Source organism: Geotrypetes seraphini, chromosome 4 (genome assembly GCF_902459505.1).
Source record: "Geotrypetes seraphini chromosome 4, aGeoSer1.1, whole genome shotgun sequence".
NCBI classification, from domain to species: Eukaryota; Metazoa; Chordata; class Amphibia; order Gymnophiona; family Dermophiidae; genus Geotrypetes; species Geotrypetes seraphini.
The window spans coordinates 182,379,673-182,392,766 of record NC_047087.1 but is presented as its reverse complement, the minus strand read 5'-3'; positions in this window follow the sequence as shown (position 1 = coordinate 182,392,766).

Sequence of the window (13,094 nt, the reverse complement as noted above, 5' to 3'; positions counted from 1 at the left end):
CGCAGCTTTTGGGTGACATCCATCCACTTGAGATACAAAATAAAAATATTCCAAGCAAAAGTGAAAACTGAAAATAACAAAAATCTAGCCTTTTGCTTTTGTTTCAAAATTTCCAGAAAGTATCCACACCCACAAATATTTTCATTGTAGATTTTAATGGAAGTGTTTATAAAATGTGTCAATATGTGACAGTTTCATGACCATTATGAACCCTGCTCATTAAAAAAAAAAAAAAAAAAAAAGTATTTGTTTTCTAGGCCATACAACTGGGGACTCTTGAATTTTACCATTTTCTGCATATCTTGCACAACTTATCCTCTTCATGGGGAGAAGTTATCAAGTTGTATAAAAGGTGAGCTGTTACAGCACCTTGATTTTATCATGGGAGTAACCAAACTGTGTTATCCCAGTACAGCAGATTGCTGGCTCCTGTGGTAAAGGAATAATAACACTTGCAGGCCACCCACAAATAATGTTATTCCATAGGCCGAGGAGCATTGGGCCACCAAGCCATGGCCTGATACTCCCAGGGTCTATTTTAGTTGAACCAATTATAATTGATATCTTTGTTGAACACCATTAAAGACTTTGTTTAAGTCATTAATGACTCTAAGCTGTCTTTATTTCCCCAGCTGAAACATCTTTGGGACTCCATTTTTTGTTTTGTACCTGATATTCCCAGGTCACATCTTAAAGGGGCCATTGGTTCTGTCACGTACCCAAAGCTTACTTCAAACCCGCCTGGTCAACTTTCCTATACTCACTCAAACCCTCTCAATCCATATCCTCAACCTGACCCAGAACCCTGCTCCCTTATCCAGAACCCTACTCCTCTGACCTCTCTCAACCTACTGGCACTAGTCCAGTGGTCTTTCAAGTGGTAGTGTTTTAGTACCACTGCTAGGAGTTAGATTTTCATATAAGTAACACGAGACCATTGCTAGGGGTTGCTGGTACCATTTTGGATGATAGTATTGGAAAAGGTAGGAGTGATTGGGGATTGCTCCTGCCCCAGGACTACCGGAAATAGTCGGTCACCAGCCAATCTGCCAAGTAGGATATTTAGAAGGCGATTACCAGCTATTTCCTGCTGAATATCAACAGATAGCCAACTATGTGCTATTTTGCTATCCAGGAGCTGTTCCCAGCTGGCTAAATAGTGTTGAATGTAAGCCGGTATGTGTACAAGAATTTAAACATAGTGCACTGCTGACTGCATAAGTCGCTGATCCTCATTATTTTTCCAAGTGGGGACCTCTTGACACAACAAAACTTCAGTGTGAGCACCAAGACCAGGGCTGCCCAAGTCCGGTCCTCGAGATCTACTGGCAGGCCAGGTTTTCAGGATATCCACAATGAATACGCCTGAGAGAGATTTGCCTGCACTGCCTTCTTGGTATGCAAATCTCTCATGCATATTCATTGTGGATATCCTGAAAACCTGTCCTGCCAGTAGATCTCGAGGACCGGACTTGGGCAGCCCTGACCAAGACCATCACCAGGCACAGCAGCCAGCATCCTAGATGAAGGAGGCTGACTCATATATTCTCTAGCACACGTCGGGCTACCTCGTTCGCAATCTTGGCCCCTACAATATGGAATTCCTTACCTCTTCATCGTAGGGCAGAAAACAATTTTGATAAATTTAAGGGACATCTAAAGACCTACCTATTAGAGAATGACGTGGTGACAAAATTCATCACCGTTCCCGTCCCCGCGGATAACCGCGGGAAACCATCTTCATGTCATTCTTTAAGGAGAGGGGGAAGAATCAGAATATGAATGGCCACAACCACTGACCCTTAAGCTTTGCTTTGAAGAATGCTGGTGTAGAAGGTCTGAGGTTGAAATAGACACTAAAAAATGACATGGGATTATTTCCCGCGGTTATCCGCGGGGACGGGAACGGTGATGAATTTTGTCATCATGTCATTCTCTACTACCTATTCCGAGATGCATTTGACTGTTAATTAGATTTGGTTACAGCCAGATTATTCTCTAATCTTTACTCCCTAGCTTCCCCATTGTGGTTTACCTTCTATGTATTCTTTACTCTTAATTTGTAGTTCTCCCTATTTTCCTAATGTTTCAAGTTGGTCATGTATTATTTTGTGAGTATTCATTTGTTTCCTGTCTCCCCTTTTCAATTATAAATTGTGAAACGCTTAGAAGTTTTGATTTGCGTTTTATCAAAAATTTTAATAAACTTGGAAACTCAGAATGGGCTGTGCTTTGTAATGGCATGGGATACCCCATGTTGTTGCATTTCATTAACAAATTTTTTTAAAAAGCAGGAAAAATACACATTGTGGGCCTGATTCTATAAACAGCGCTTAGGAAAACAGTACCTATCGCAAGTCATTCAAAGTTAAGTGTAATTTGTAGAATCACGCCTAGTAGTGCCTAAATCGAGCTAGGTGCCAGGAGTCATGTATAAACTTAGCTGCCAGTATATTAGGCTGGGGTTTTCTTGTCTTAAAATCCCAGCCCCTAATGTAGGCTCCTACGGGCACCTAAATCAACTCCCATGCTCCGCCCTTAGCTGTACCTACATTTTGGGTAGGTGCCGCTAAGCACCTTGGTGTAGATGCCTACCATGAGGCTCCGGAGTAATCTAAGGAAATACTTTTTTTTACAGAAAGGGTGGTAGATGCATGGAACAGTCTCCTGGAAGAGGTGGTGGAGACAGAGACTGTGTCTGAATTCAAGAGGTCCTAGGATAGGCAGGTGGGATCTCTCGGAGAGAGAAAGAGATAATGGTTACTGCGGATAGGCATATAGATGGGCCATTTGGCCTTTATCTGCCATCATGTTTCTATCGGCCTCTTTTACAAAGCCATGCTAGCGGCTGCGCTAACGGCCCCGAAGCCCATAGAGATTTAAAGGGCTTCGAGGCTGTTGCCACGGCTTTGTAAAAGAAGCCGTATGTTTCTATATTTTTAATCAGTTTTTATGGGCGCTTCCAATTATCAGTACCAATTTTTTTAAAAATAAGTAGGCAGATACATTGGTACGTACACTGTTCTAGGTGTCTAAGTAGGTGCTGTTTATGGAATCAGAGCCTTTGTGTTTTTTTACATTTGCTGATATTAGAGCATACTCTCTGCAAAGAGGGTGCATTGTTTCAAAGCAAGAATGAAGACCAACAAAAAACAAAACTATATTGCAAATGACACAGGCAACCAAATAAAACAACAATTTTTCAGCTACTAATCCTCTATAATAAAACCCTAAGCGCGCCGTGATGTGTACTTCCATGGCTGTGTTCCATTCGCATGGCTGTTTGTGACGCATGGCGCACGACGCACACGGCGGTTTCAATGGTGGTGTGTAACCTGTGGGTGCTGCAAGATGTCGGGCTATCAGAAGAGGGAGTTAGTTGTTGATGAGCTGGTAAGAATTACACGATGTGCTACTGCTTCACAGGGAAGTTGAAGGGGAGAGGGAAAGGGGGCTGCTTTGGGGGGAAGGGTATGCTGGGGGGGCAGACAGCAATCTTGGTTTGCTCTGGGGGGGACAGAAGGGGGCCACGGAGAGACAGGCAAGCATGGCACAACAGAGACAGGCAGGTTTTGGGGGAGGGGTGTGCTGGGGGGCAGACAGCAATCTGGATTTGCTCTGGGGGAACAGAAGGGGGCCACAGAGAGACAGGCAGGCATGGCGCAACAGAGAGACACAGGCAGGCAGGGGGCCAGGGAGAGAGACAGACGGAAAAAAAGACAGACAGATAGCGGCCAAGGAGAGAGAGAGAAAGAAAGACAGACAGACAGTGGCCAAGGAGAGAGAGAGAAAGATAGAAAGACAGACAGGGGGCCAGGGAGAGACAGAAACAAAAAAAATGACAGACAGACAGGGGGCCACAGAGACAGACAGACAGACAGCGGCAAAAGAGAAAAAGAGAGACAAAGAAAAAAAACAGAAAGACAGCGGCCAAGGAGAGAGAGAGAGAAAGATAGAAAGACAGACAGGGGGCCAGAGAGAGACAGAAACAAAAAAAAATGACAGACAGACAGACAGTGGGCCATAGAGACAGACAGACAGACAGCGGCAAAAGAGAAGAAGAAAGACAAAGAAAAAAAACAGAAAGACAGCGGCCAAGGAGAGAGAGAGAGAAAGAAAGACAGACAGACAGCGGCAAAAGAGAGACAGAGAGACAAAGAAAAAAATAGGCAGACAGCAGCCAAGGAGAGAGAGAAAGAAAAAAAGACAGACAGCTCACACGGTAAGTTTTCATTAAATGTTGTGATGTGTTAAGTCTACACATCTATTCTAGCACCTGTTAATCTAACGGGCTTAAACACTAGTTCCTAATATTTCCTTTGATGATATACTGTAATTGGCCCAACTGCTCAGGCATATTCAAAATGACTCATACGAGGGAGCTGCTGGAAAGTTCTCAGTCCAGTCAAGATGAGAATGCTGTGGAGCCTTGAAATTTACAATTTATTCCACACCTTTCTTGACACTTTTTGTTTCATAGTAGATGACGGCAGATAAAGACCCGAATGGTCCATCCAGTCTGCCCAACCTGATTCAATTTAATTTTTTTTTTTTTTTCTTCTTAGCTATTTCTGGGCGAGAATCCAAAGCTTTACCCGGTACTGTGCTTGGGTTCCAACTGCCGAAATCTCTGTTAAGACTTACTCCAGCCCATCTACACCCTCCCAGCCATTGAAGCCCTCCCCTGCCCATCCTCCTCCAAACGGCCATACATATCATTCAAAAGGAAAGTTTGGAATAACTTATAAGACTAGACTGAGAACTTTTCATTGGTCCCCCCCATATAACTTAAAGTCTGCTCCCTACATATTCTCTTTCTCCCCACCAAACATTCCCTATTGGTGTTGCCCTTTAGTTCCTCTCTCCCACACATGCAGTACACAAATTTGGAAAAGTGGCATGGCCATGGGCGGATCGGGACAGTTTAGGGAGCATTCCTAAAAGTTATTTGCATTATTATAGAACACACCCGATCTGTGCACAACTTGGGTGCAGGCATTTAGGCATGGTTTTAGCTGGTCTAAATGGGTACGCCTAAGCTAAGCCCATTTCTATAAAAGGTACACTTATCTTGCAGAATCACGCTAAGCGCCGTTCTAGTCAGCACAGATCTTCAGGTCCCATATATAAAATATGGCCCATAGTACACAAAAGTCTAAAAATGTATTACTGCAGATACAATAGGTTTTACGCAAACTTGAACTTACCTGGCTTTTTTTAAATTTCAGTCACTACTGAGGGGGGGAGGGGAGGGCAGAAAGACATTAAAGACACATTGATTGTGAAATTCTCTGAGCCAAGATTTGAGCTCATGCCACAGCACGGGAGAGGAGGTTTTACACCCCCCCCTCCCCCCCCGCCAAATCAACATGGTTAGTGAAATAAGTTTGTCTGCAGGAAGATACATTTGGTTAGTGGCTTGAATTTGGAGCCCCGCCTTTCCTTGTGGGACAAAAATTTGGTACTGCCATCCGGGTTTTACTTCCAGTGCTTTCAATGGAAGTAAAACCCGGATGTCTCAATCTGTCCTCCTTTTTCTGGAGTCATATGGTAACTCTATACTGTATGGGAGACAAGATTCAAAATGGGGAAAAAGGGTTGTGGATGACAAAATATTTTGGGATAGGGAAAGGGAAGACTGTGGAGTAGATCTATAGGGGACTATGGATGACAGAAGATTCTTTGGGTAGGGGAGGTGGCGAGATCTATGGGATGAAGAATGAAGATTGGGTGGGGGGGGGGGGGAGATTTGAAGAGTAGAGAAGGTCTGTCTTTAGGGTGGTGGAGGGGGAGAGACTGTGGAGGAATAAAGTCCTGTAGGGGCTTTGTGGAGAAATGATCCATGGGAGGCTGTGAGAAAGCAGTGGCGGCTCTATTATTAGCTTCATGGTTCCTGTATCCAGCACTGTGCTCTGTATTACCTTCTAGGAAACCTATGCAATGAACACAGCCAATGCCATTCTGAAGAGGGCTATAAAACGAAACAGTAAAGCAGTATTTGGATTCAACAGGTGCGTTGTTTAATGCTGTTGGAATCAATCTATGCAAAGCTTGCTATGGATTCATCTGAAACAAGTGCTTAAAATCCAGTGACTCGTCCCTGCTGCTGTGCTGACACTCTCAAGTCACCCTGCACTTCTGGCCTGCCTTCCTCTCTTTTCTCTTGACTCTTTTATTTTTTTTTTTTTCTTTTACTAGCAATTTGATGTTTGATCATTTGAGGCAATGAGGCGAGGGGTAATTTACGTTATCAGGGAGGTATGAGGGTGCTCGGAACCCAAGCGCAAGGCCCGTTCCACTGCTAAAGCGCCATCCCGGTGTAATGAGAGTCCAGCCAAGTGCGGCTTGTAATGGAGAGGAACGCTGTACATTCATCTCCCTACCTGATCCTCCACCGCGCTGCGCAAAAGCTTGGACAGAAGAGGGGGGAGTGGGTCTCCTCTCCATTGCAGCTCTGCAAACCATGCTTATACCTACATTAAAAAATGGGGATAAGGGAGAAAGAAATTGTTTTAAGAACTTATACCCCTCTACAGCACTAAGCATACTTGTATAATGCACACAGTCTATATACATGCACATATAGTACATACACACATCTATATGCACAGTACACCTGCACAAATAAAGACACTGTACAAAGTGTATATACACTTGAATCTTTTACCCACATTTATTTATTCAATTTTTTATACTGTTCTCCCAGGGGACCTCAGAATGGCTTATATGAGTTTATCCAGGTACTCAAGCATTTTTTCCTGTCTGTCCTGGGGCAATGGGGGGTACTAAGTGACTTGCCCAGGGTCACAAGGAGCAGTCAGGGTTTGAACCCACAACCTCAGGGTGCTAAGGCTATATCTTTAATCACTGTGCCGCACTCTTAGCCATCATGGGAGGAGTCTGTCCTCAAGAAGTTAGGCCAATATTTACACCGCACATCCAAGACATCAATAATCGAATCTTGCACTTATTCCCTGCTCTTTTGGTCCTGTAGGATCACCCAAATCAGCTTACAGCAAATGGAATAATATTTCAGAAATGCAAGTAATAAAATACAATGGATTAAAAATGCAAGTAATGTGGAGGAGTATCCTAGTGCTTGAAGCACTAGACTGAGAACCAGGAATGCCAGAATTCCAATCTGACTGGTGTTAACCCTCCATTGCCTCAGCGACAAACTTACCAATCAATATTCAGACAGCTGCACTGAGCATTGTTTAAAATGATGGCCACTGCCAGGCCATATTCGACCACTGGATGTTCTGCAGGTAGGGCTATGTGGCAGAGTGCGGGATTTTCCCTCTCTGGGACTGCTATTATGCCATTGAGCAGCAGAGGGCACTATGCATTTAAGAAAGACTACAGGTCCCAGAGTGCCCTGTACTGCTTGGCTCAGTTCTGAGTCAGAGAGGCGGGTTTCAGGGAGGAATATTTCTTCTGCCCAGGCTTAAATCAGTTGGAAGAGGTCTGAGATAGACACAATTTGGCTAAGGTAAGCCATGCTTTGCTATAATGTGTGAGGCAAACTGTATAGAAATAAAAAAAAGTGTTTTGTTCCTATGCCACTGTGGTTTTGTTTCTGTGTGCTGGCCTCTCCTAGAAAGCCAAGACAGCCTGCACACCAGGTTGTCTGTTACAGGCTGTTATTTGGTATAGTATATGCATAGCTAACTGGACAAAGTTTGAGCTGCCGTATAAGCAGCCCTGCTTGCTCAGTTAGCAATATGGGCCCTGGCCCTAAATATTGCAGGTTCCTCATATCTTCCAGGACCACAGAACTGTCCTAGCATTGCTCAGACAGTACTGCATACAGTACTGCATAAGTCGGAGGGTTTATCCAACACCACTGCCCTGTTAAATGCCACAGAATATCCCCTTCTGAGGGGTTGAGCAGCCTCTCTTACCCAACTAATTCATTTCATACTGTGCCTTTAACTTGTGATCTCTCTGGGGACAGAGAAATATCTACCGTACCTGTAGACAAATCATCCTGCGCTATTATTGAAAAGGTATGAATTGAATCCAGAAGAAGAACTAATAGACCAGTCAGCAGATTTTAAAGATCTCAGCTGCAGTGCTTAAATTTTACAGGTATATTGAACACATCTATCAGGATTGTGGGCAGTATGGAATATACGTGAAGAGTGGCAGGTGCCATCACTACAAAATGCAATCAGATTTCTAGATAATTTTAGGACAACTTTTTTGTTGTCCTAAAGCTATCTTAACAATCAGGACAGCAAATAATACTGCTCCTCTCCAGATAACAGATGAAGAGGCTGGTTTGAATTCAGGATTTTTGTCCTTCCTCCTATCTGCAGCAAGATCCCTTGTTTCGAAAATATGGCCTTGTAGTCGACTTTGGACAATGTCTTATAGCTTATTATGCAAATCAATTACAGTGTGTAAATCCTAGATTTACTGATTTAGCTTCTTGTTATGTAATCCACTGTAACTTAATTACTGGCTATAGCAGAATATAAATGAGTTAACTGGAACTGTTCCCATAGTCGTAACAAGCCCTGTTTACTAATCCCCCTTTTACAAAACCGTAGCGTGGCTTTTAGCGCCGGCCACAGTGGTAACAGCTCTGATGCTTATAGGAATTCCTATGAGCGTCGGAGCTGTTACTGCCGCAGCTGGCGCTGAAAACCATGGCTACGGTTATATAAAAAGAGGAGGGTGGGTAAATCATCCCTCTCTGCTTTCCCTGCAGAGTCAACAACATTTCCCTTTGAGGCGAGAGCCGCTTCAGTCCCCAAGTCATAATCTAAAGCAGCCTGCAATTTACAGGAATCCCTCTTGAGGCACATTTCAAAGTCCCCCTATCCCAGCAAATTCAACGTAATGTTTGAGTAATAATAATAATCTTTATTCTTGTATACCACCCAACCATAAGTTCCAGGCGGCTCACAACAAAGACTGTACAATCAGTGAAACCTACATATAAACAGAGATGCAACAATAATCAAGTTACAAACTTATCAAACAGATACGTTTTTAATAACTTTATAAAAGCATAATATGATTGTGATTGTGGAATCAGAATACTTAACCAGGAATTCATTTTTCCTAACTGTTTAGGAGGCCGCATTATCGCAAGGATGTGCTGAGACTGGAGTCGGTGCAAAGAATGGCCACCCGGATGGTGTCGGGACTCAAGGATCTACCATACGAAAAACGGCTTGACAAATTACAGCTATACTCGCTCGAGGAGCACAGAGAGAGGGGGGACATGATCGAGACGTTCAAGTATCTTACGGGCCGCATCGAGGTGGAGGAAGATATCTTCTTTTTCAAGGGTCCCACGACAACAAGAGGGCATCCATTGAAAATCAGGGGCGGGAAACTACGAGGTGACACCAGGAAATTCTTTTTCACTGAAAGAGTGGTTGATCGCTGGAATAGTCTTCCACTACAGGTGATTGAGGCCAGCAGCGTGCCTGATTTTAAGGCCAAATGGGATCAGCACATGGGATCTATTCACAGGGCAAAGGTAGGGGAGGGACATTAAGGTGGGCAGACTAGATGGGCCGTGGGCCCTTATCTGCCGTCTATTTCTATGTTTCTATGTTAATCTTCTTTTAAATTGTATTGTCACTGGAGTTTTTTTTTATTTTGCATTCCCTATTATATTTTATTTATAACTCGCTTAGAAGTTGCATAAGTGAAAGAATCACATTTTTTATTAAAAACTTGAAAAAAAACTAACTTGAAACTTTTTTTAGTTCAAAGATTTTATTGATTTTAATATACAATTAGTACAAAAACAGAAATATTAACGAGGCAAGATGCAGACAAGTTGTACAAAGAAAAAAGAATCATGCAATAATATCCATGTAATACAACAAGCTGTTCCAAGCCTATCTAGAAGAAGAATATCAACACAACTCGCAGCCATAAGCATCTAGAATATCCAAAGTACAGAGAGAGGACAGGACTAAAATCAAGTAGCAGATCGAGACATGAGCCATGATGTGGGATAATTTCTATTATAGAGAACAAGTCTTAGCTCAATAACTGAATGCCATCATCCAATGTTGCAATAGGAGTTGACCGGGCTCCAAATCTTAAAATAGGAACTCATGGACCTGTGTTTTTCTGCTATAACACTTTCATATTTCACTGTGAGGCAAACCATATTCCACTAAGTGGTATAATCTGTCTGGGATAGATCCTTCCAACAGTGTAGGATATTTTTGAGGGCCAGAAATAGGAGGGTGTTAAGCAATCTCGCATTATGATCTGACAACAGTTGTCGGAGGCCATGATGTCCCAATATAATAATGCGTGGTTTTATGGGCTCCTGTATATTCAGGATTGAAGAGTTGGTTTCCCAAACTTTACTCCAATAGACAAGAGAGGTGTGAACAAGCATAAATCATGTGCAATAATGTTCCTTCCTGAGAGTTGCAAGATCAGCACATGGGAGAAAGACCATTAGAAAACTTTGCAACCTTTGCCAGAGTCCAGTGTGTTCTATGTAGAAGGAAGAACATAGACTGAAGTACACCAGCTGAACGAGATGATCTGAGCATGTTAATCCAAACGTCCCGCCAAGCCACATCTTCTACCAAAAGACCCAAATCTTCATACCAAGCGTTCATCATGCTGGTTAATGAGGGAGTGAAAGACTTTGCATAGCTGAAACTTGATACCAAACTCATAACATCAACATCCCATGCTGTATGAGGTCTTGCCATGCTTTTGAGTACAGTGGTACCTCGGTTTACGAGTGTTTTGCAAGACGAGCAAAACATTCGCAAAATCGGCGCCTCGGAAACCGAGCGTGCCTCGATTTACAAGCGGTGCCCCCTTACTATGCCACTGTTTACAAAAGGTTTAATTAAGAAAAGGGATTCCGGATTTATGATAGGGAAAAGACATTCACATAAACCAAAAATCTTAGGGCTCCTTTTACAAGGCTGTGTTAGAGGTTTCTACTTCGGACTGGCGAGGTAAATACTCTGACACATCAAAGAATTCTAAGAGCATCGGAGCATTTGCCTCACTGGCCTGCCGTAGAAACCTCTACCTCAGCTTTTTAAAAGCCAGCGTTGGTGTTGTACCAGGCTTCCCCTGCTTTCACCTGAACTATCCCCAAAGGCTATAGTGTTCTTAATTCTCTTCAAAAGGTAGTTTAAAATAGTAGGCTTTTAGGGACCGATTCTTTTTTTATTTTATTTTTTTATAATCTTTATTCATTTTTACATCTTACAACAAGTGTATCTGTAAAAGGAGCCGTTTACAGAGTCGTAGTTCACGCGCCTGAAATGTAGGCAAAGGTTTTAAAGGCCTACACTTTAGGCACCTAAGTTTTTGAAGAATTGCGCTTAGTGGTGCCTAAGTCATGTTCTGCCCCTAAAAATGTCCATTTAGGCGGTAGGTGCTGCTAAACACCATGCGATGGGCACATATCTTTTATAGAATCAGATAGGCACCAATTGCACAATTACTTAAAAAAAAAAAAAAAACAATTATTGAGGCTATTAAGAGTATGTTGCTCCTTGTGAGCTTGGTCACGTCACTTAAGGCCTCTTTTACAAAGGCGCGCTAGCGACTGCGCTGCGCTAATGGCTCCGAAGCCCATAGAGATTTAAAGGGCTTCGGGGATGTTGCCGTGCGGCAGCCGCTAGCACAACTTTGTAAAAGAGGTCGTTAATTCCCCCCATTATCCCAGGTACATTAGATAAACTGTGGACACGCTGGGACAGACAGAGAAAAATGCTTGAGTACCTGAATAAGTTCATGTAAACTGTTCTGAGCTCCCCTTTGAGAATGGTATAGAAAATTGAATGAATAAATAAATAAATATTTTGCCAATTAACTCCCCCTTTTACAAAACCATAGTGCATTTTTTAGCGCCGACCGAGCGTCAGAGCTGTTACTACTGCAGCCGGCGCTAAAAAATGTACTACGGTTTTGTAAAAGAGGGAGTAAGTTAGGTGCCATTTATAGAATTAGCCCCTTAGTGCTGTATGGAAATGAGAAAAAGATGTCAGAGTGAAGAGTCAAAGGAAGAGTGTTCCAAAGGGCCGGACCAAAATAAAAAAGGTCGATTTTCTTGTAGATTCCGAATGGGCATTATGACATTTTTGTGTCTTATATACTGTAAAATATGGAATATTGAAGAATCTGATGTAAAATGGCTTTGTCTGAGAAGATATTTCTGGTATGAGTACTAGGGATTTAGCTTGTCGAATTGCGGATCACCCCTGAAGAAGAGACAAAACAGAACACTCTGTCGGGTGCCATTGGGATTGCGTCTAAACATTCAGCTAAGTGATTCAATTTAATTTTGATATATTGCCGTATTTCGGATGTTGTTTCAATTGCCCTTGGACTATTTTTGATGAGAAGTTTTACCATAATATTAATGATTTCACATATGTTTCAATATAAAAACACAACATAATCACAAAAAAAAAAAATAATAAAAGAAAGTTAAAGATGTAGCATGAACTCCGGACTTTATTTGCTTGCTAGAAAAGTTCCAAGAAAATTTGTGGAGAATTCTGTTATTCTGAGTTCCTGCATACTGAAACACTCACATATCCATAAATTTAAAAAAATAAAAAGAGAAGTTTTATTATATTCTTTTGGGGCATTTTTTTTTTTTTCAAACGAGGTTGTTCAGACTGAGGAGGACAACAGGTATGAGGGGGCATTCGGAGAAACTGAAGGGAGATAGGTTCAAAACAAATGCAAGGAAGTTTTTCTTCACCCAAAGGGTCGTGAACACTTGGAATGCGCTACCGGAGGAAGTGATCAGGCAGAGTACGGTACATGGATTCAAACAGGGATTGGATGGATTCCTGAAGGATAAAGGGATCGTGGGATACTGAGAGAGGTGCTGGGATGTAACACAAGTATAGAAAGCTAACCAGGTAATAAGTATAGAAAGCCAACCAGGTCGTGCATGGGCAAGACCAGACGGTGAGGACTTTGATGGGAAGATAGGACTTTAATGAGAAACCAAGGTGGAAAGGGGCCCCTTCTGGTGATTCAGACAGGTCGTGACCTGTTTGGGCCGCCGCGGGAGCGGACTGCTGGGCAGGATGGACCTATGGTCTGACCCGGCGGAGGCACTGCTT